Here is a 24,625-nt window from a genome sequence, read left to right as displayed (position 1 = left end):
TGCAATGCAAATATTTGTATGTACATATATGTGCAGGGGAACTTTTCCTTCTCTTGTTTGCCTAAAATTAGGACAAAGATTCATAAAGACAAAAGGTCATTCTACCTTCTTCCCCTTTTCTGTCTAAGGTGTGGATATGGCTTCCTCTTTATTGTGCTTGCTTACCAGCTCATGGCACTGATGGGCCATGCAGCAGAGTTTTGCCCACACCTCGACCTTCCCACATACATTTTTCCTGCCTCTGAAGCCTGGGCTGCTTTTCCATTGCCTTATCCCTACTGTGTAACTTACCGTCCTTGGGGCTGGAGTAATGGTGCAGCAGGTGCCCTTCCCTAGAACCCGGATTTAATTCTCTGCTCCTACCTGCTGTGTCACAGTCATCTATAAATCCAATTTGGGGTAAATCTGTAGGCATTTCACATATTCATGGGTACAGATACCCACACATAAAATAAAAGTAAATTTAAAAATGTGTCCTGTTCTGTTCTTTGTTAAAAATGCCATTTAAATGCTCACTTGGTATGTATTGTCTGTGGTCATACACCAATGACAATAATTCCACTTTTTTTCCCCTGATATTAATCTGTCCTATTACAGGAGTCCTTTTCAGCTATAAGTTGAACATTAGACAAAACAAACAAACAAAACAAAACACAAAAAGAAAGCGAACAGCCCCCCCCCCAAAAAAACCCCAAATCCAACCATCCAAATAAACCAAAAAAGCAGACATCAACCCATCCTCTGACTGAGTGCTGGCAAGCAAGTGTGACAAGCTCCTTTGGGAATCCTGATTCTTGGTGTCATGGGAGATGACAAACTGTTGAAACTTTAAGATAAGTTCTGTGGCAGACTGCTGTTTAGCCACTGAAATGGTGGCAAAATGCACAGTGAAACTATGCCCATATCTTCTTTGAGGTGCCCCTGCACCTCTCCTGTGTTCATGCATTTGAGACTTTTCAGTGTGATCGTGGACCAACTATTCACAGGCTTTGCATTCTGTCCAGACTTACAGATCACTAATGCTCAGTTCTGTCTTAGCTATGCTGGTGATTCTTGACACTGCCCAAGATTTCTTTCTTCAGTAAACTTTCTACTTCCTACTTCCCCTCTCTTCCAGCAATGCTTTTGAAGGCTATATTTGCTGAGCATGCCTGGCTATTCTATGTCTTTCCACCACTTTGGCAAGGAGAAACTCCCAGAACCCTCCAGCTTCCTTGCACTGTTGCCTAGAGCCTTACTGTTCATTTTCTTACCAATAGCTCTTACCAATGGCTTCTCCGAAGCTCAAAGATCCTTGACAGCCAGCACAAGATCCGGTGCTACTATTGAAGACCACTAGCAGACACTGTGTTTTCATGGCTATTGTAACGAAAATATAAATGCTGTTTTAATGGAGACAGGGTGAGTACTCTGGATTTGTTTATTTATTTAGAAAGACAGAAAGCAGGTCTGGAGAGACAGTTCAGCAGTTAAAAGCACTTACTGCTCCTACTGAGAACCTTGGTTTACTTTCTAGCCTCCCCATAGTAGTTCATAATGGTTGATAAGCCCAGTAGAGGGATCTGAGGTCCTGTGCTGTCATTTGAGGAAAACAGGCACACACATGGTACGCGGATATTCATATAGGCAAAACACTAATACTCTTAAAAGGAAAAATTGTTAAAAATCTTTAAAAGAAAATTAAAGAAGAATTTTGATCATGGTGGTAAATGCTTTTAATTTTAGTACTTGGAAAATTTGGAAGTTGAGAAAAAAGGATCACAAGTTCAAGACCAGCCAGGATAAATGAGACCCCACTGTAAATCTATTTTTTTTTATCAAAGTGATTATGACTGGAAGGGTTTTGCATTTTGATGGGTTTAGAATTTAGAATTATTATGTACACACAGAGAAGGAAGGAAGGAGGGAGAGGAGAGGAGACAGAAAGAGAGAGAGAGAGAGAGAGAGAGAGAGAGAGAGAGAGAATGATAAAAACCCTGTGACAAAACACAAAATTCATTTGCATCTCTGTACTAATTTCCATGCACCTAGATTTTGTCTTTTCCTTCCCTCAGAAGGCAGAAGAGGACTAATCTAGAGTTTCTACTATGGCTTATTCAATTGTGATGGTGTGACTAAAAATGGCCCCCACAGACTCATAGGGCACTATTGGGAGGTATGGCATTGTTGGAGTAGGTGTGACCTTCTAGGAGAAAATGTGTCAATGGGGGTTGGGCTTTGAGGTTTCTGAACCCCAAGTTAGGCTGAGACACTTACTCTTTCTTCCTGCTAGCTTCGGTTTTGATGCAGAACCCTAGGATACTTCTTGAGCAACACGTCTGCCTTGGTGCTGCTATGCTTCCTGACATGAACATAATGGACTAAACCTCTGAAACTGTATGTCAGTCGAAAATAAATGTTTTTCCTTTATAAGAGTTGCCATGGTCATGGTCTTTCTTCACAGAACCAAAACCCTAACTAAGATATTGGTTCAGCAAGCAAGTGAAAATCTGTATGACAAGAACTTCAAGACTCTGGAGAAAGAAATTGAGGAAGATCCCAGAAGAGGGAAAGATCTTCCATGCTCATGGATTGGCAGGATTAATATAGTAAAGATGGCCATTTGCCAAAAGCAATCTACACATTCAACGCAATCCCCATCAAAATTCCTACTCAATTCTTTACACAGATAGAGAGAGCAATTAGCAAATTCATTTGGGATACCAAAAAACCCAGGATAGCGAAAACTATACTCAACAATAAAAGAACTTCTGGAGGAATCACCATCCCTGACTTCAAGCGGTATTGCAGAGCAATAGTGATAATAACTGTATGGTATTGGTACAGAGACAGACAGATAGATCAATGGAGCAGAATTGAAAACCCAGAAATGAACTGACACACCTATAGTCACTTGATCTTTGACAAAGGAGCTAAAACCATCCAATGGAAGAAAGATAGAATTTTCAACAAATGGTGCTGGTTCAACTGGAGGTCAGCATGGAGAAGAATGCAAATCGATCCATTCTTATCCCCATGTACAAAGCTTAAGTCCCAGTGGATCAAGGACCTCCACATCAAACCAGATACACTCAAACTAATAGATGAAAAAGTGGGGAAGAGTCTCGAACACATGGGCACTGGGGAAAATTTCCTGAACAGAACACCAATGGCTCATGCTCTAAGATCAAGAATCAACAAATTGGACCTCATAAAACTGCAAAGCTTTTGTAAAGCAAAAGACACCGTCATTAGGACAAAACAACAACCAACAGATTGGGAAAAGATCTTTACCAATCCTACATCTGATAGAGGGTTGATATCCAAAATATACAAAGAACTCAAGAAGTTAGAGTCCAGAGAGCCAAATAACCCTATTAAAAATGGGGTACAGAGCTAAACAAAACATTCTCAGCTGAGGATGATCAAATGGCCAAAAAGAACCTAAAGTAATGTTCAACATCTTTAGTCATCAGGGAAATGCAAATCAAAATAACCCTGAGATTCCACCTCACACCAGTCAGAATGGCTAAGATAAAAACTCAGGTAACAACAGATGCTGTCAAGGATGTGGAGAAAGAGGAACACTCCTCCATTGTTGGTGGGATTGCAGACTGGTACAACCACTCTAGAAATCAGTCTGGAGGTTCCTCAGAAAAAAGGACATTGCACTGCCTGAGGACCCAGCTATACCTCTCTTGAGCATATACCCAAAAGATGCTCCAACATATAACAAAGACACATGCTCCACTATGTTCATAGCAGCCTTATTTATAATAGCCAAAAGCTGGAAAGAACCCAGATGCCCTTCAACAGAGGAATGAATTTAAAAAATGTGGTATATCTACACAATGGAGTACTACTCAGCTATCAAAAACAATGACTTCATGAAATTCATAGGCAAATGGAACTAGAAAATATCATCCTGAGTGAGGTAACTCAATCACAGAAAAATATACTTCGTATGCACTCACCGATATGCGGATATTAGCCAAAAAAGCTCGAATTACCCAAGATGCAATCCACACTCCACAGGAAGCTCAAGAAGAAGGATGATCAAAGTGCGGATGCTCCCACTCCTTCTTAAAAGGGGAAAAATATCCATAGGAGGGGATATGGAAGCAAAGTTTAGAGCAACAACTCAAGGAAAGGCCATTCAGAGCCTGCCACACATGTGGCCCATATATACACACAGCCACCAAAACTGGATAAGATTGATGAAGCTAAAAAATGCATGCTGATAGGGGCCAGATATAGATCTCTCCTGAGAGACATGTCCAGAGCATGTCCAATACAGAGGTCAATGCTAGCAGCAAACCACTGACCTGAGAACATGACCCCTTGGGGTGAATTAGAGGAAGTATTGAAAGAGTTGAAGGAGCTTGCAACCCCATAAAAAGAACAATGCCATCCAACCAGAGCTTCCAGGGACTAAACCACTACCTAAAGAGTATACATGGACTGACTCAGGGCTCAAACTGCATATGTAGCAGAGAATAAATAGCCTTGTTGGGGCACCAGTGGAAGAGAAAGCCCTTGGTCCTGCCAAGGTTGGGCTCCTAGTGCAGGGGAATATGGGGTGCAGTAAGGGGGATGTATGGGGGAAATAACCATATGTGGGCGGGGAGGGAATGGGGACTTATGGACAGGAAACAGGGAAGGGGAATAGCATTTGAAATGTAAGCAGAGAAATATATCTAATAAAAAATTTAAAAAAAGATATCGGTTCAGGATTACATTCAAGTTTCAGGTTTTGCAATATTGCAGGTTTTGTCCTGGGGATTAGAGGATTTGTGTTGTGGGGCTCTGCTCTCTGCCTGCTGTGACTAAGCTGTGAGGTCCCTGCTACTCTTTACCACCTCCTTTATTCCCAATATGCTGAATATAAGAATGACTTTGGCTGAAAGCTAGATGCGTGATGACCTGTCCTCTGCTTCTCTAGCTGGACTTTACCTTCCCTCCTCCAAGGGGGTTTGTGTCTCTGCTGTCTCCACCCTCCCATCATGCCTTTCTGCCTTCAGGTGTCTGGTCCTTAGTTCACTTCCTCATTCAACCCACACGTACTTAGGAGTGTCTCCCTCGGGCCAGGCACTCCCATGCAGGCACTTTCCAATGCTTGCAGGGTTTAAAGAAGAGCTGTTTGTTTGAACACTACACATTTTAAAATTTGCCAGAGACTGGCTTGTTAAATGTTAGCTTTCTATACTGGAGATACTCAAGAACATGCCTCCATGCTCCAATGCTCAGAATTCAGCCTCTGTTGGATTGATCCCAGGGTCCTCTTAACACAGAAGCTCAGAGGCCGGCTTTCTGTCTTGACTCTGCCTTTCAAGGTTTAGTTCAAATGCCGTCTCCTCTGGGAGGCCATTCTGAAAATTCCTTGTCGAAATTAAAACCCCCTTCCTCACAAGTCTTCATCAGAAGATGCAGTTGAACTACTGGATATTTGAGACCATGTCCTGTTACCCCTGGCACTATGTCAGCATTTTCTGCTTGGACTTAAGGTCATTAGAGAGGGGTGTGTTTCTCCACATTGATTTTTGCCCTTTTGTAAGTACTAAGTAGATAGCTTAAGGGACAGTCATTTATGCTGGCTGGGATGGGAAGAACTTCTGCCCTTTAAATGACTGTTAACATCCATTTGAAGCTGGTTTGTTTGTTTCAGAGGAGGTCATTCAGAGAAACTCAACACCCCCAAATCTCTCTAACTTACTGTCTTTAGGTGACTTACTGTAAACTTTGCTCATTATAATCCGAAATATTCATCTCCAAGGTGCTCTTTTTATCAGTTTCTTAGAACACATAAAGCATCTGATCTCAAGCTGAGTTTGCTCAGCAATGTGTAGCTTTACACTGGATCCCATTCTGCCTTTGCCATGTATTAAGATCCTTGGTGAAAGTCTTTTCCTGTTCATCAAGGGACACTGTCTTTAGAATGACATATGACTAACTTTTTTCAGGAATTCCTCACACTTCCACCCCCTGGTTGTGCCTATGAACTTTGTATTTTGTCACACCTTCACTGCCTTTACTGGCTTAGCTCCAACAAAGTGAAGGATGTAAGTTTCAAATTGCTAAGACTTAGAAGGGAAGTGTAAGTCACCATGAACTCACTAGATGGGTAACACTGTCGAAGCCTCATCTCACTAAATATTGTGAGTGGCTGGTGAGAATGTGGGAAGTGTTTTAAGACACTAATTAACAATTCATATATATATAAACATAGTTACCATACAACTCTGCCTTTAGTCTCTTTGTATTTACTGAAGGCATAAAAGCATATTCACATAAAAGCTTGTGCACAGTGTTTACAGCAACTCTTTTCTCACAATAATTGGAGACAATTCAAATACCCATCAGCAGATGAATGGACAAACACATCCTGTTTCCATATAGTAGAACCCTGTTTCAAAGTATAAAGGAGGAAGATATTAATGAATGCAAAAATTCATAATGTGCTAGTCAAATCCCAGGAAATTCTGGAAACTGAAACACTAATCCTTAGGGAAAGAAAGTAGATCTTTTGTTATTTGTTCCTAGAATAAGAAGATTGAATGTATGAGGTGACTCAAATACAGCTTGGCTGTGGGAATAAGATATGGGGACACTGGTCCTGGATGCTCACCAATCTCTACCTTAATATGCCTTTGGCTGTTTGTGTAGCAATTGATGTGATTATAAAAAGCTAAAGAGAGTGAGGAATATGTTCTATGGAGGTGTGGTGAGGGCAAGGGTGTTCCTCTTTAGACCCATGCTGAGGCATCCCTTCCCTCTACGGACCAGCCACATGAAGGTATAGTATAGAAGGAGTTTATTCAGGGCTTGTGGAGAGAAGTTAAGAGGGTAATAGGGGCAGAGAAAGGCAAACAGAGAGAGAGAGAGAGAGAGAGAGAGAGAGAGAGAGATAGGCCATGAGCAAATGGAGAGATGGAGGGATGGGAATGGGAGAGAGGGGGAAGGAAGGCAAGAGTAGGAGAGGAACAAGAGAGAGAGAGGGAGAGAGAGAGAGAGAGAGAGAGAGAGAGAGAGAGAGAGAGAGAGAGAGAGAGAGAGAGAGAGAGGAGAGTGGGCAAGCAGCCCCTTTTATAGTGTCATGCATACCTGGCTGCTGCTAGGTAACTGTGGGGCAGAGCTTAGACAGAATGCTAACAGTAATACCCCTCAAGGAAATGCTCTGGACGGTTGTTTGTCAGGTTCCCTTTTGTGGTATGTGTGACTAAATAGAATTGTGGAAATTCTAAGGCTTGAAGAAAAACAGGGAGACTAATGCCATGTTCAGTAACTCACTTATCTTTGTAAAAAGTGACATGAAGTGGTTTACTAAGAAGAATCCAAGCTGATAGTATCATCTGCCTTCCATCATAACCTGGATAAGCAGTGTTTATACTTAGAAAGTATGTGGTGGTTTGAATGGCAATGGCTCCCTTAGGCTCTGATATTTGAATGCTTAGTCATCAGAGAGAGGCACTGTTTGAGAAGTATTAGAAAAGTTAGGAGGTGTGACCTTATTGGAGTAGGGGTGACCTTGCCAGAAGAAGTATGTCACTGGTGGGTGAGGGTGGTGGTGGGCTTCAAGCTTTAAAAAGCCCATACCAGGCCTAGCTTCTCTCTCTCTCTCTCTCTCTCTCTCTCTCTCTCTCTCTCTGTTCTCTTTCTCTGTCTATCTCTCTGTCTCTCTTTGTGTCTCTCTGTCTCTCTTCTGCCTGCATATCAGGATGCAAAGCTCTCAACTACTATAGCACCATGCCTATCTGTTCCCTGCTATGATGATAATGAATTAACCCCCTGAAATGCTTTCTTTTGTAAGAATTATCTTGGTCATGGCACCTTTCCATAACAATAGAAAAACAGTTAATGTGTGCTCCAAGATGCAACAGTGGTAGCAAAGTAATGATATAAACTCACTCTGCCTGCTGTAAATGGCACCATCACCAAAAGAATGCCTGTAACCATTAACAGAATTTCGAATGTCACTTGTAAGCTATCTCTCTCTCTTTTTTTTTATTAACTTGAGTATTTCTTATATACATTTCGAGTGTTATTCCCTTTCCCGGTTTCTGGGCAAAAATCCCCCCTCCCCCCTCCCTTCCTTATGGGTATTCCCCTCCCAACCCTCCCCCCATTGCCGCCCTCCCCCCAACAGTCTAGTTCACTGGGGTTTCAGTCTTAGCAGGACCCAGGGCTTCCCCTTCCACTGGTGCTCTTACTAGGATATGCATTGCTACCTATGAGGTCAGAGTCCAGGGTCAGTCCATGTATAGTCTTTAGGTAGTGGCTTAGTCCCTGGAAGCTCTGGTTGCTTGGCATTGTTGTTCATATGGGGTCTCGAGCCCCTTCAAACTCTTCCAGTCCTTTCTCTGAATCCTTCAACGGGGGTCCTGTTCTCAGTTCAGTGGTTTGCTGCTGGCATTCGCCTCTGTATTTGCTGTATTCTGGCTGTGTCTCTCAGGAGAGATCTACATCCAGTTCCTGTCAGCCTGCACTTCTTTGCTTCACCCATCTTATTTAGTTTGGTGGCTGTATATATATGGGCCACATGTAGGGCAGGCTCTGAATGGGCGTTCCTTCTCCCTCTCTTCTAAACTTTGCCTCCCTATTCCCTCGCAAGGGTATTCTTGTTCTCCTTTTAAAGAAGGAGTGAAGCATTCTCATTTCCATCTGTATTCTTAACTTGGGTTTTCCTTCTACTTCAGTAAGGAGGTTTTTATTTTAGGAGGGAAATACAACAGGAAAGAAGTGGGGAGTATCCAGTTGCCTACCATACCCACAGGAGGACACTGACCACAGTGAGGAAGAAGTCTGCTGCTAAGCTATGGTGCTAGCAGTGGTTTCCACCATGAGAGATATTTTACTTGCTCAAATGACATGGGAATGAGATCATGTTTAAATTTAAAGAACAATACTTAAACTGTTGTTTGTAGAACATTGAATGAATGAATGAATGAATGAATGAATTGGAAGAGGCAAGAGACTTTGCATTGCCATAGTTTCAGGGGAACACACATTTACATTAGGTTCAAAAACCATGCTTCTACAGTGGACTCAGGAGATATGTTCTCAGTGGCCTCCAGAAATAGATATTCCTTGACACTTTCGGAGAACATTAATATTTGACTTACCGTATTTTGATTTTCAACCTCCATGAGAATGGATTTGATGAAATATGATCAGTAGGCTCCTCCTTCTGTTGAATATTTTATTAGTTATTCACAGATGTATACCAAGATTCTCCTATATTCCAAATAGTGTTTTAGAGTTAAGGATATACTGCTATATAACAGTGCTATATAACCAGACCCCGGTGGTCATGAGGCATTTGTTTAGATTCAGAGAGACAGGCAGTAACCACAACAACAGAATAGATTGTCAAGTATGCTCATATATTTTTTTAAAGGAGCCAGGCATATGTTTGATAGAGCCAGGTGTGGTGATGTGAGGGGTGTCTCAGCAGGTCTATGCTGAGGCATCCCTTACTGCTGAGGTAACAGTCGTATGACAGATATAGTATGGAATAGAGTTTATTTAGGGCATGGGAAGGAAAATTGAGAAGGGAATAGAGGCAGAGAAAGACAGAGAGAGAAAGAGAGAAAGAGAGAGAGAGAGAAGAAAGGCCTGTCAGGAACATGTGGAGGGGGAATGGGGAAGAGGAGAGGAGGAGAAAGGGGTGAAGGAGAGAAGAGAGTCAGAGAGAATAAGATCCAGGAGCAGGAAAACAGCCCCTTTTATAGTAAGCCAGGGCTACGGGCTGTTGCCAGGCAACTGTGGGTGGAACCTAGAAGGAATGCTAACAGCTAAAAGATGGCAAGTGTTATGAATGAAAATTATAAAATAAAGCAGTATGAGGGAAAGAAGTTTTAGCAGAGGAAAGGCCGGAAGATTTTAAATACAGTCACCATAGTAGTCTACGTTAGAAATGTGACACTATATGAAATATATATGAAGATATAAGAGAATGAGATAAGTGAGGATAGAATTTTCTCAAAAGCATGAGCAACCTGTGAAAAGACTTACATAGGACACGTCTGGTGTTTCATTTAGTTTGAGATGGTGGCCAGAATCACGGCAAAGCTGTGGGAGGGGGCTGAGTTAAGTCCAGGTCCTGTGAAACTCAAGATTTTACTATTTTTACTTGGAGGGTGTCATGGTTTGTATATTTTTGGCCCAGGGAGTAGCACTAGTAAAAGGTATGGCCCTGTTGGAGTAGGTGTGTAACTGTGGGCATGGGCTTTAAGACCCTCATTGTAGCTGCCTGGGAGCCAGTATTCTTCTAGCGCCTTCAGATGAAGATGTAGAACTCTCAGATTTAGGTGTGTCAAGCCTGACTGGATGCTGCCATGTTCCCTTCTTGATAAGAATGGAGTGAACCTCTGAAACTATAAGCTAACCCCAATTAAAATGTTCCTATGAGATTTGTCTTGGTAATGGTGTTTGTTCACAGTGGTAGCCTAACTAAGAAAGAGGGAAACAGGGTATTTTTATTGTCTGCAACGTGACATCCTCAGGTGAGATGGAGCAAATGTAGAAGGGTCCCTGTGTGGTCATTCATCCTCCAGGGGCCATGGTTGAAGTCAGAGTGAATTGTAGAGATGTGAGGAAGGATAGGAAATCTGGGAAACTGTTCCTCATAGGCAGTATGTAAGATACATTCCAATTGCAATTCCCCTAGCCCATATTAAGCAAACAGATGCAAGATTCTGTGCAAAAGAGTACTGAGGACATGGGGAGAAGGCGGCACAGCAGTGTAGCTCTGAATTACAAATAAAGAAAGGACATTTAAAGAAGACAATAAAAGCACATACTAAGAGGAAAGCTCCATGTATTTGACAACACTAAACTTGATCATTTGAGCTTGGTAAAATTACTAGGGATAGTCACCATATGGAGACAGACTAGCAGAAGACTAGCTAAGCCTGAAACAAAGAAATCAGGGAGGGGCTCTCAGTTTTTAATAGGAATTCATAAACTCTGCATTTCCTGCCTTGTTGATGGGATTTTCTTTTTTAAAGCAGCAAGCAGAATGGCAAAAGGGTACAAACACCAGGTTCTGCAAATTCAAAGGAAACTTCCCTTTCTCAGTTCCTAGTGTCTGGAGGGGTTCTGAGAGCACAGGCTGCAACACTGGGGCAGAGTGAGGATTATAGCAGAAGCATGTTCCCCTGCAGGCCTCAAAACCAAAGAGAAATGTAAATTTCTTTGAAATTTGGTTTGAGATTCAGAACTCAAATCCCTGTGTTGTTCTAGTCAAACCCAGTATATTGCTAATTGCAGGAATTCTCAGAGCTCTGTTCAATCAGGGGAAACCATGTAGGAGTTGCTAAGTGAGGCTCAAACTTGCAGAAAGGAGACAGACAGACTGCATTTGACATGTAGCTGCTGGCCAGTGATCAGTCGGAAGCACATTTAAAAAGCATTTGAAATTGTGAGTACCAGGACTACTATGGCTGTATTTTTCTAACGATTTTCCAACAAATGGCTGGAAAAATTACATGCCTCAGAAATGAGTCATCAAAACAAACCTGGGCAGCATTTATAAAACAAATGACGAAAACAAAGAACCAGAGGAGCAATGAGCAAAAACAAGACTCCAACTGAGGAAAATGCCCAGAAAAAAGGCGTCAAGGGAAAGACAGTTGAAATTAATGTTTCTGTATAGAAACAAATCAAAATGAAAACTTGAAGGAAATCTTCCTCTAGATGTAAGGAGGAACACAATGGCCAGTACCTAGAAAAAAGATGTGGGAGGGAAGAAGATGGAAAGAGAGGGGCAGGAACTTATAAAGAAGAGGCAAATAGAGAAAAGATACCTTGAGAGATTGGTGAGCCTGGAGGACCTGGATTAGATGCCATGAATCCATATTTAGAAGGCAGGGAGAAGAAACAGAACCATCACAAGTCTTAAAGAAACAGTTCTAAGTAGCAGCAGCATAAGATGCAGCAAGGACTGCAAACAACAGAAGTGCAGTCGAGGAAGAAATACAGTGTGGCGGAACCACAGGAACATTTAAAGCCAGTGTGCAAACAAAGCTCCCGGAAACAAACAATTCAAAAGGGATTGACTGGGGACAGACATTAGCTTGGATGAGAGACCACTCGCCAAGCATGCGTAAAAGTCTGGGTTCAAACCCAAACACAGCATAAACTGGGCCCTGTTCTGTAATTCCAGCACTAGAGACACTGAAGGATCAGAAGTTCACCTGCAGCTGTGTATAGAGTGGTAGGCCAGTTTGGCCTGTAGACCTGTCCCAGTTTAAAAAGAAATCAAACAATAACAAAATCCATAGCTATTCCAAGTTTCAATTTTATATTGAAAATTTGCATGATGTGTTAATGAGAATTAAAGAGAATATATCATAAATTTACTAAGCCTTTTTAGTGAAGATGTACCTTCTAGGGTACCATGCTGGAAGGTCAGAGGTTAGTAAGGTCTGGGCCCTTTCACAGAAATGCAATGTGAGACCACCACATGACCATAGTGATATGTAAGAAGGGCATTATGTGAGTGAGAATGCACACCTCTTACCTGGGCCCATTGTTACATACTTATGCCATGACAGCTCTAGGAAGACATTTTTTTTCCTGTGTTGAAGGACCCATTGCATGAACAATGTCAACACATTAGGAAGATAAAGAAGGGATAAGAAAGTTTGTGAAAATCAACTTTATCCATCCATGGGAATAACAGTAAAACAAAGGTGAGAAACAGAGTACCAGACTGAAATGGAATGGCGATGTCCTATGATCTGACAATGAAATGATACTAGAGTAATTAGAAGGAGAAAAAGAATGAGAGGTGTGTGTGTGTGTGTGTGTGTGTGTGTGTGTGTGTGTGTGTGCGCGCGTGTGTGTGCACATGCGTGTGCTCCAATACTCAACTGTGTGTAGGGGAAACCCAAGGATATTTAAAACTACAAGCACAAGAGTTCATAGACCGTATTTTATACAATTGAAAGAGATTGCAATCAATTAAATTAGATGAAGGGCCAGAATGATCAAATGAGAGAAGGAATATGTTAATGATATTATTAATAGCTGGCAATGGTGAGATGCTTCCTAAAAAATAGATAATTAAAGGCATTATGAAAAATAATGTTTATAAAGTCACACTACTGAAATAAAAACACAAATAATTTTATAATTAGAAAAAATCACAATGGAAACAGGCCATATGGAAATAATTTTAAGCTATAAAATTAGAGCATATCAAATGACAGAAATAAACTAAACATATCTGTCATTTCAACAAGAGCAAATGGGAAGAAATCATCTGCTAAAAGAAAATCCTAGCTCTATTCTTTGAGTGAGGACACATATAAAGTTATGTGTGACATTATAGGATGACACTTTGGGTTTCAGTGAGCTGCTAGTGGTCCTAGATGGACAGAGACTGGGAATGGAAGCCAGCCTACTCAAGGATGGAGAAGGTTCTTGTCACTTCCTCTGGAGCTTGCCAGTCAAAGACATTTTTAACCTGTCTGAGTTGTGTGTCAGTGTCCCCTGTCTTGTTTTTTTTTCAAATCAATATCTTTTCCTCAACTTTTAAAAGCAAGGAATGGATTCTAGTACTTGGAAGATGTCTCAGAAAAGTTGCTTTCTGTGTAAGCATAAATTCATGAGTTCAGATCCCCAGTACTCACATAAAAAGCCAGGTGCTGCAGTACATCCCTGTAATCTCAGTTCTGGAGAAGTAGACACAATAGGATCATTGGGGTATGCTAGAAGATTCCATGATCATCAATTTCTATCAGAGACACTGTTTTAAAACATAAAGTGGAGATTGATTGAGGAAAATATCTGCTGTTGATCTCTGGCCTCTTTCTGTAAATAGAACACACAGTCATGAACATAGACACATACATGTATGCTTGCACATGCATGCATACATGTATGCAGACACACATAACTCATACTGTCCAGTCAAAGTATAATTTAGGCACTCTCAAATTTGATTCTTTACCTGGAGAATTAAAAACAAAACAAAAAAATCCAAAAGGAAAAACAAACCTGAAAAGTAGAACTAATTAATTCAGAGTTTAAAGGGGTTTCAAACAAGAGAGAATACATCTGGTATAGTCCTATGGGGATGGTCAGGTCCTTTTTTTAAGGGTCACTCACCAAGCACAGTTAAATATCTCATACCATGAAACCACATTTCTTAGCTAGAAAATACACAATACACACTCTAGTTCCCAGTGGCCTCCTGCATCATGTAGCTCACACCTCCAAACTGAGAACAGATATCCAGTTCCATGCTTCAACTACCAGATCATACCAAACATGAAGGAAACCATGAATATTAAATGTGTTAAATGTATATTAGTGCATATTAATGGCCAAGCAGAATCCCCCTTTTCACCCACTGGCTAGAAGAGTTGTGCTGTACAAGGGGTTTGTTTCACCTCTTATCTTGTAGAATAGAAATATAATTTCTAATAATGGTACCATTTTTAAAAAGAATTTCCAGTTCTTTCCAAACAAATAACCTATCCAGAACACTTTTCATTGTGAATGAATATCTATCAATTTTGTGTATTTTTCTCTGACAAAGAAGCCCACAAGAAGTCTGTGTATATGTCAGAAAGAGCCACTTACTGGGAGTGCCATCTATATCATGTATATTCAGTTCCAGATGAAGTCTGGGAAGTCATGTGCTACAGACAGAGCCATCGCAAGGACTGTCACCTTAATCAGTTATGAACATGTGGCTGGGTTGCCTTATTCTTCATTACCTGAGGAACTGGCTCTATTCCTTGCCCTTGTCACTAGAACGAGTGATGTGTCTGCTGGTCCAGGACAGGAAATCTCTCAGTGATCCTGGATGCCAGGATGATGTGACTCATGCAGGCCTTGAGCATGGCATGTCAGAAGTACAGTCTTAAAAGACTTTTCTCACCATTGATTTGAAGATAATCTCAACTCATCCAAATTGGTTGGTCCTCCTTATCTTCAAATTGGTCTCATTCCAAAATTGTATTCCGTTAGGGATCAGAATTTTAGATTGCCCAATTTTTTCTTAGTCTAGACTCCAGATTAACTGTGATTGTTTGCTGTTTAGTAAAGCATCCTTGTTTTGCAGCAGAAAACATGCAGGGTTCTAGTAGGAAAACAGCAGTGAGGGCTGTGGTGGAGGTCAGGGGAAATAGTTAGCAATTTCCAGGTAATTCCAAGCAATTTTCTGATCTCGCTTTGCAGTGATGAAGCACAAAAAATTCATAATGATTCTGACACATTAACTGACTGGTTCTCCTGTACCCTTCACATTTCCACAACATTAATTTTATGTGCAGTAATTAAGCAGGCATCAGACTGCTTCAGGGGGAGCCATTAGCCTTTTATGAGACCTCGGAACTAGACAGTCTGGAGGCCAGGCTTGCTTAGGTGGGCAGAAGTCATGCTGTTATCTTATACAGGTCCTACAGCCTTGTCTTTACGCTCATGGGTTGTTGTGTTCAAGGAAAAAGTTTGATGTCTTCCTTGTCTTGGAAAAGCAAACTTTTCCACTGGGTCTCACCCATAGGCCACCATATAAAGTTCCTCAAAGACCATCTTCCAAATATCAATCCCCATTCCCCATGACAGTCTGGCTTGTTGCCCTCCTCCTCTGCAGCTTATTTGATCCAAGGACACTTCTCAGGGAAACCTGCACATCTACAGTTTAGGAGACCAGTACTGCGATGGTTAGTTTTAGTCAACTTGGCACAAACTGGTGCCACCTGGGAAGAGGGATCCTCAATTAGGAACTGCCTCTATCAGGTTGGGTTGTGGGAATATCTGTGTGACATTTTCTGCCTTAAGGACTGATGCAGGAGGGACCAGAGCACTTTGAGTGGTGTAATCTCTAAGTAGGAGGTCCTGAGTTGTAAGCTGTGTTCCTCCATGGTCCCTGGCTCAATTCCCATTTGAGTTCCTGCCCTAACTTCTTTCAGTGATGGACTGTGATAAGGATGTGTAAGCCAAATAAATTCTGTTATCTACTGAGATCCTTTTGGTAAGCGTTTTGTCAGAGCAACAGAATTCAATCTAGAAAAGATACCAGTGATGCCTGACTCATCCCACGTCAACCTCTCTAACATTTGCCCTATTGTTTTCTATGTTGATGGCTTCATCACTGGAGCATAGCACCTCACTATTCTGCCAGTATGTTTGTTGGTTGAACAGTCAACATGGTGGGACATTAATATCTCTAGATTAAACCCTCAGCCAATAGGAATGAACACCCATGGTTTCTTGCTTCTTGGTTGTGGGATCTGATTTGCAATAGGTAGTCTTTATGGAAATCTGTAATATTTGGGAAAAGATTACTGTGCTGTTCTTATATAAAGCTAAGTTGCTCAGAGTTGACCTAGTGATTTTCTTTTGGAATCTCAAAACTCACCTCCAGTGACAGCTCCTTCAAGGTCCATAATTCCTAATCTTTTCCAAAGACTTTCCATCAACTTGAAACCAAGTATTCAAATATATGAGCACACTGTATCATTCTCTTTCAAACTACTACAACTGCTGTTCCAAAGTACTAAGATGAGCAACTTATAGGAAGGGCTTATTTTTATTTTAGGGATTTCCATTCAGGGTAGCTTGAAATCATTGTTCTGGACCTGTCAGAGGCAGAGCATCATAGCAGGGAGCATGTCATGAGAAAGCTAGCTTCCTCCATATAGTCTAACCTTTTAAAAGTTTTACTACCTCACATTATGACTATCGGCTAGGGACCAAGTCTATAACACATGGCCTTTTACAGACATTTAAGATTTTAATCACTATATATGTCTATTTCAATTCATGATAGTTATAACCCAAACAATTATGTTTAATCAAAATGAACTGAGAAGCCAGACATAGGAAACATTAGCTAACTGACTCTAGATAGACAACAGAACAGTGTTCAAGAAGATTTATTCAAAATCAGACCTCTACATCTATTTTTGGGTTAAGTGTTATTCATAGTTTGTCTTATGGCTTGAGAAGGATGCTATGTTACCACAAGGACCACAGATATTGAAGTCTTCACACTTGAATGGACTCCAAGTGTCAAAACTCCTGTCTGCTTAGGCGTAAAAAATATAGCCTTAGACTTCCATTAGTTAGTACCTGTTTTGAGCAGTTGCATGATTGACAGGTATAGGTGATGCTTTTTCTAGTCTGGAGTATTTCATGTGTATATATACCCAAGAGGCACTGTAGAATAAACAGAGCCCACATTTGAGTCTTGAAGCCTGAGTATACTATGTGCCATGCACATGAAATATTTGAGAATTTGTCTGCTGAGACCGGGTTGTACCTCTCAAGAAACTGTTTATTTGTTTCATTTTAATGTTTGTAGTGCTAGAGGTTGAACCCAGGGCCTTGAACATGGTTGGCAAATATTCTTCTATTGAGCATTCTCTCAATCCCAAAATCATTGGTTAGTTGTTAGAATTAAACACATTTACAAAGTTTACAACAGTGATCTGGAAATAAGAAACTGTTCTCTCATTTCTTCTTTAAGCATACTATACAAATATTAAAAAATAAAATGAAATAAATTTATATAAATAGAAAATAAGATATCTTCCTAGGTTCATAAAAATAAATGATTAGCCACAATATAATTCATCTAAACTCAGTTGCTTCTTTAGCATTTGTTGTTGTTGAAGCTTCTGTAGATTAATGAGATGAAATACTTTAAATACCATAATGTCCTATGAACAGACTACGCAACCAAATTATAGATTGTACTAATCAATTTTGGAAGAGGCTATAAAGGGTAATGCAATGCCAGTCTCTATTAGACCAGCACTGTCCAAGAGAATGTAATGCAGGCTGTATATGCAACCTTAAGTATTCTAGTATCTGCACAGAAGTAAGTTTTTAAAGGGTGAAATTAATTTTAATAGTGTACTTATATATTAGAGAATATGCCCCACCTTATTATTGCAATGTCCTCAGTGTAAGATAGCAGTGAAATGCTATATATACTCTTTTTCTATTAGGTCTTGATAATTCAATGTGTCCTGTACAGTAAAGTACAGTGTGGGGGTAGAAATATGAATGTATTTTTTTTGTTTTTTTTAATTTTTTATTTATTTTTTCCATTGTTATTAACTTGAGTATTTCTTATTTACATTTCGAATGTTATTCCCCTTCCCAGTTTCACGGCCAACATCCCCCTAACCCCTCCCCATCCTCCCCCCATTACCACCTTCCCCCCCAACTGAACCCCAAGTGAACGTGATTGTGGTATGAATGTATTTTATGTGTAGAATAAATGTGTCTAAATCTTAATTTTAATATCATTCCTATGGAATTATTTAGGGATTGCTGTTTGCCTCTCATGTAGTCTGTTTACAAGCATTGTTGGAAAGGCTAAATTAGATTCTGGTTACATCAAATGTAACATAGTTACACTGATAAATCTCAATCAATAGGGAAATGTTAATGTATCTTTATCTTATTTATTATCTGTCTACATCTTCTTAAATGTTCCTGCTAAATAGCTTAGTAATCAATTAACTGGAAATTACATGAAATTGTGTGAAAACAAATGTATCTTTCATAAATAATTAAAAAATATTATCAGAAAAAGAAGGTAAGTTACTCATGAAAATCATGTTATCAGTACAATACAAGATGCAGAGAAATAGGATGTAACAGACAACTGGCCTCATACATGCTGTTAGCAAGGTTTTGCTTTACTCTGAATTGTAGGGTCATGAGCTTTGTTTATAGAGAAATTATGGAGATAGAACCAACAGTTTCCATTGCTCTTGTAAGTATCATCTTACATTAGTATATTGTGTTTGTCATAATTAATGTACTAATATTGATACAGTATTATAAATGAAGTGCATACATTATTCAGATTTCCTTATTTTTATAATTGTTCTTTATCTGCCCCATGATTCCGTTGTTCTTTGTCTGCTCAATGATTCCACTGAGGGGTATGCTATCCTGACTTCCTACCTACTCAGGATTATGATATCTGCACTTGTACTACTTTTTACATCCAAAGTTGTAGTCAATTTCCTCCTGTGAACATGGCAGTGACTATAGCACAAATGACCTGTGTGATTTCTGATATGAGCTCACAAAAGACCCACAAGGTTCATTTATTTAATTTTTCTTTTAAGAACAGTGACTGAACTCAGTCATGTTTTAAGGGAGTACAATCTATTCCTTATAGAGAATCTACCACATGAAGGCTCTTCAACTTACAACAGAACTGTGATTCCAGGCATTGCCAAGCATCATCTACAGGCATGGGATTATGGATTATTTAGATATTGTTATCTTTTAATCATTGATTTTCCACAATATTAAACTTCAGCTGAGGCTGTAAGCTCTGGAAACAGTGATGAGTCAATGAAGAATAAACTGTTGAAGAATATTTGATCACATTGTGAACCTGAGGCTGTGAACTGGAAAAACCTGTTTCTTGTTGTGGTGTGGCTGAGCCCTAGCACAGACCTTTAATCCAGGAGCTTTCTCTTTACTATAAACAAGTAGTTGTGATACAGTTGAGCCCTAGCATAAACCTTTAACCTAAGAGCTTTTTGTGAACAATAGCGAAATAAACTGAATCTTAGGTTAAGAGACAGAGAAAGCAGACAGCTGACATCCTTACTCCACCAAAGTCCCAGAAAGGAAAAAGCACTTTCTCCTTTTCTATGTTGTCTTACACACCCTTCAACTCAAAGACCCTCCTTTGTCTTTCCTGGATATTTTTATGTTCATTCCCTGTCAATTGGCCACTTAGTAATCCAAGATTCCTATGCAACAGAGTATCCATCTTTTCAGTCTATTGGCCCAGAATATCTGACAGATTTTGCTGTGAAGCTGGAATTATGAAGGGCTTATATACAGAGGGACTTCCTTGAAGAATTTGGCAATTGACTTTTTGTGTCCTGTTGGTCCACAGCTTCAACAACATACTGTCAGCAGTTGGGGCAAGGGCAATTTCTTGTCCAGTAGCAGCTTGCCACATTTGAAGCAAGCTCCATGAGGAGGTTTTTCGATGTTCATAATCTTCTTTAAAGTAGTATGGGGGTGTTTTTTGAGGATCTGATATGTTTCATTGCTAAAAAGTCTTACCTAATAAAACATCTTTAAATGCCACATTATGTAGAATTTTGAGGTTTTTGAAGACTACCAATCTATTTCAGTATATTTCAATATACGAATGATGCTTGTCTTAGCTGTTTACATCTGATTAATGTAGAAAACCAGTGAGGAACTAAACTAGTACTTAACAAAACCATAACTTTGATTGACTAACTTGCATTTCTTAATTATCTTAAACAGTTTATAACAGCTTTCAAAAAGACTAGAACTTAACCCTGCATTTTTAAGAATTACATAGGTACAAAATCTTAAAAGAAGTTGATGCATAGTATGTTGTAACCAAAATAGAACCTCCTCTATGAATATATAAAGGTCTATAGCAATATAACCAAATATAACCTTAATTTTATATCAATAATCAAAGATCTATAAGAATAGATTCAATAAGCTCTCCCCTTTTCCTATATTCCTGTATTAATTGTATATCTTGTTATAGTGTCTAAATAAAAAGCAAAGCTTTTAACTCTAGCACTGCAAAATCAATTACAATTTGAAGATATTTCTGCCAAACTTTCCACAATGTCTATCTTGGTTGTATTTGTTGTTTTAAAAACAGCACACTATTTCACAGTCGCTGCCAACATAGAGAATCCAGAAGAATAATGCAATAATTATTTTATGATACTCAGCAACGTTATTACAAACGACAGTGTCTGGATGTCCTGTTGATATTTCATGAAGTGCAAGAAATCCAAAATCTCATGCTGAAAATGAAATTGTATCAGGAAGAGAGACTTACTCTGGGAGCAGTACAATGCTAATGTTAGTCATAACTGCTTCTGTATGACATTTATTTTTTATTTTTATTTTTTAAGTGATTATAATGGACAATTTTTATTGAATTTTTAAAATTTACATTTCAAGTATAAATTTATAGTCTCCCATCAATAAATCTATCTCATACCCCCTCTCCCTTCTTCTATGATGGTGTTCCCCCTCCCAAACCACCCACCACTTCCTGCCTCCCAGCCCTGACATTTCCCTACACTGGGGGTTCCAGCTTTGGCATGATCAATGGCTTTTCCTCCCACTGGTACCCAACAAGTCCATCCTTTGCTACATATGCAACTGGAGCCATGGGTCTGTCCACTTTTTGGATGGTGGTTTAGTCCCTGGGAGTCCTGGTTAGTTGGCATTATCCTTATGGTATTTCAAATCCCTTCAGATCCTTCAATCCTTTCTCTAATTCCTCTAAAGGGGACCCCATTCTCAGTTAAATGGTTGACTGCAAGCATTCACTTCTGTATTTGTCATGCTCTGGCAGAGCCTCTCAGGAGACAGCTATATCAGGCTTCTGTCAGCATGAGCTTCTTGGCATCAGCAATATTGTCTGGTTTTGGTGGCCATATGTATGTGGGCTGGATCCCCAGGTGGGTCAGGTTCTGAGTGGTCATTTCTTCAGTTTCTGCTCCAAACTTTGTCTTCATATCTCCTCTTATAAATATTTTGCACCCCACCCTTTTAAGAAGGACAGAAGCATCCGCACTATGGTCGTCCTTCTTCTTGAGCTTCATGTGGTCTGTGTATTGTATCTTGGATAATCTGAGCTTTTGGCCTAATATCCACTTATCAGTGAGTGCATATCATGTGGGTTGTGTGTGTGTGTATGTGTGTGTGTGTGTGTGTGTGTGTGTGTGTGTGTGTGTGTAAGATTGGGTTACATCACTCAGGATATTTTCTAATTCCTTCCTTTGCCTATGAATTTCATGAAGTCATTGTTTTTAATAGCTGAGTAGTACCCCCATTGTGTGAATGTACCACATTTTCTGTATCCATTCCTCTGTTGAAGGACATCTGGATTCTTCCCAGCTTCTGGCTATTATAAATAAGTCTGCTATGAACATAGTGGAACATGTGTCCTTGTTATATGTTGGAACATCTTTTCGGTATATGCCCAAGAGTGCTATAGCTGGGTCCTCAGGTAGTACTATGTCCAATTTTCTAAGGATCCTGCACACTGATTACCAGAGAGGTTGTATCAGCTTGCAATCCCACAATCCTCTCCACATTGTTGCCAGCATCTGCCATCACATGAGTTTTTTATCTTAGCCATTCTGACTGGTGTGAGGTGGAATATCCCTGCATGACATTTATGACAATTTTCTTATGACTCTAAAAGTGCCATGATTTGTTTGTGATTAAGGATTGTTCTCTGCTCATTGTAACTCAGGCACTTCCATACGTACTTGGGATATATATCACTAAACAAAACAAATATCTACTTCCTTCATGAAGTTTGTATGTTAAAGGAAACCAATATAACAGTAAGTGAGTATCACAAATAAATATAAAAAGATTAAAACGCATTAAATCTAATAAAATAAATAAATTATAGTACAACTTATTCAGGAAGAGCAGAAATGCAATATGCAGTATCAAGAGGGAGAGTAGAGAAGAGTCAAGAGGGATAACTGGACCAAGTGTTGTAGAAAAACCAAACATCAGTCAAGGAAAAAGATAGGACTGCTTAACAATATTCTTTCAGGACAGAACTGTAGCAAGAGTGAAAGACAATGCAAAGAGTTGGGTCATTGAAGAAACATACCATACAGATGGCTCTAAGTAGATGGTTTAGCAGTGTGCTTACTCAGCATGACTTCAGGGCAAGGGTAGGAATCACTTCCATCAGAAAGTGCTGCATTTCCTCAGTCTCTGTTATAATCCTTCTAAGGATACATGTTTAGTTGTACTACTACAACTACTGACTACAGATGTTGGTCCACCCATAATGGATAATTGGGAGTGCTAATGAGGATTTTGAAATGTACATCTCAACCCTGTCCAGAACAGCAGCCTACATTGTGTATTTTATTCTTGTCCATAACATCTCCATACCATCTGAGTTTAGAAGTGGTGACTCAATAAAAAGTTTGTATAAGATATAATGGCAGTTCAAGGCTATAGGTAGGGGCTTTTTATAACAATGAGGTTTAAAAAGAACTCTCTAATGCAGTGGGGCCACCAGTAACTTCACTATGGTCTTTGAGCAAACTTGGGACATACAAAGTGTGAGAAGGAGCTCTAGACTAATATTCTTTTCCAGAAATGTAGGAGGTGGGCATGTAGAGATTGGCTTTCAAAGTACTTTGGGCAGAGGAAAGAGGTGGAGAAATTCCCATGGTCCATCAGGACTGGCCTGATGTAGAACAAGTAAGAAAACTGGCATAACTAGGTCATGAGAGGAGAAAGAGCATTTAACAGAGAGAAAGCAGGTGAGAGGAACAGGGTTGCTCTCTTGAAATGGCTCTTCAGTCCGTAGGAGTTTGGCCTTCAGTCAGAACAAAGATGGATCATCCATTGTTTTGCAAAAAAGAGTTGGCATGGCTTAATTTATATATTTTAAATGATTCTAGCTGCTGAATTGCAAACGTTTACTATTAGCATTGAATGTTGTGAGATGTCAGAGGAGCAGAAAGACTAGTTGGTAGTTCCTGCTGAGGATAAGGCCTCAGGTATGAAGGAAGGGACAGAGCTTTATAGTATCTCTTTGAATGTATGGTATATCAACTTTGATAATGGCTTACCTATTGGGAACCAGAAAAAAATAGCACAGGAAACTCCCAGGGTCTTGATATGACAGCCAAATTAAAAAGCAGGATTTAGGAAGTGTTTCCAGGGGTTCAGAAGCTGATATTTAACATTGAAATTTAGCTATTTATTATAGAGAAAAATATAGCTATTTTACTAATAAAAGAAAAATAGACGTATATATAAGAGGTGAGTACTGTCTTTCCAACTGAAACTGAGGTAATAAAATCATTGAAGATTACACCTCACTCAAAGTGATTCAAACAGAAGAGGAGATTAGGAGGAAGGGTTTTTCCTGAAAGAAATGTTTGACAGTACACGGACTACAAAAGGCTGTTAGAAGACAGAAAGGCAGGCCATATGAATTTGATATGCTAAAAATGAAATAAATTGAATCACTTCACTTCAGTTCTTGAAAACAAACACCTGGAATATGTCTGCCCTTGTAATGTTCGACTGTTTGAAGCTTCTGCTAGCATTGAGTTGGTAAACTTCTTAGCTAGCTTTGACTACATGAGGACAAGATAAAGAACTGACTTTGACATTGGAGTGATTCATATTTCCATCCTGTTTTTCAGGGTATAGCTGTATGATCTAGAGATAATTACTGATCCTCCTTTGACACCTCTATTTCTTCTTGGAGAGTGGGTACAGCTGTCATACTCAGTTCGTGGCACCTCTTTAGAACCAATCATCTGATGGAAGCAAAGCCAAGTGTGGGAGCTGCGACAGGACAAGCACTTGTTAAATGTGAGATGGAGGAAATACATTTTTAATAAATGATATGAAAATGGCTTCAGGAACAAGTATGGCTCATTGTATTACTTCTTGACCCTGTTTCTGGGTAAAGTCACTGGTCATGTTTGGGGAATCTCGTGCTTTGATAAAGATACTTGAAGGGTTTTCAGTTGACATTTGAAAATTAACAAGCCTGGCCCGCAGCAGCTCTCTGCTCCCAGACCCGGTGAGAGAGAGACCCAACCGCCTGATCAGGTGGGCACTCCTGAGGCTGCAGAGCGGAAGA

At 39.8% G+C, this 24,625-nt stretch overlaps 2 long non-coding RNA genes across 6 annotated transcripts in view; one reads left to right on the top strand and one right to left on the bottom strand.

The window, feature by feature from the left end:
• The window catches only part of LOC102551848 (uncharacterized), a 38,426-nt gene extending 29,088 nt beyond the window's left edge, over positions 1-9,338 (bottom strand). For 2 of the 5 annotated variants that reach the window (XR_005502559.2, XR_352705.5), the window contains exons 1-3: positions 9,099-9,338; positions 6,210-6,382; positions 1,267-1,359 (exon numbers count right to left, since the gene is read on the bottom strand). This is a non-coding gene — a long non-coding RNA (uncharacterized LOC102551848). Of the gene's footprint in view, positions 1-1,253; positions 1,360-6,209; positions 6,383-9,098 lie in introns of all 5 variants that reach the window. The other 3 variants (XR_005502561.2, XR_001837298.3, XR_005502560.2) reach the window with 3 other exon arrangements.
• LOC134486463 (uncharacterized) lies at positions 7,129-24,401 on the top strand. Its single transcript, XR_010065435.1, has 2 exons — positions 7,129-7,185; positions 24,180-24,401. It is a non-coding gene; the product is annotated as an uncharacterized LOC134486463 (long non-coding RNA).
• The last annotated feature ends 224 nt before the right edge of the window (positions 24,402-24,625 follow it).

This window comes from Rattus norvegicus, chromosome 3 (genome assembly GCF_036323735.1).
Source record: "Rattus norvegicus strain BN/NHsdMcwi chromosome 3, GRCr8, whole genome shotgun sequence".
Lineage (NCBI taxonomy): Eukaryota > Metazoa > Chordata > Mammalia > Rodentia > Muridae > Rattus > Rattus norvegicus.
The sequence above is the reverse complement of the archived record's forward strand: the minus strand, read 5'-3'. Positions and strand labels throughout refer to the sequence as shown.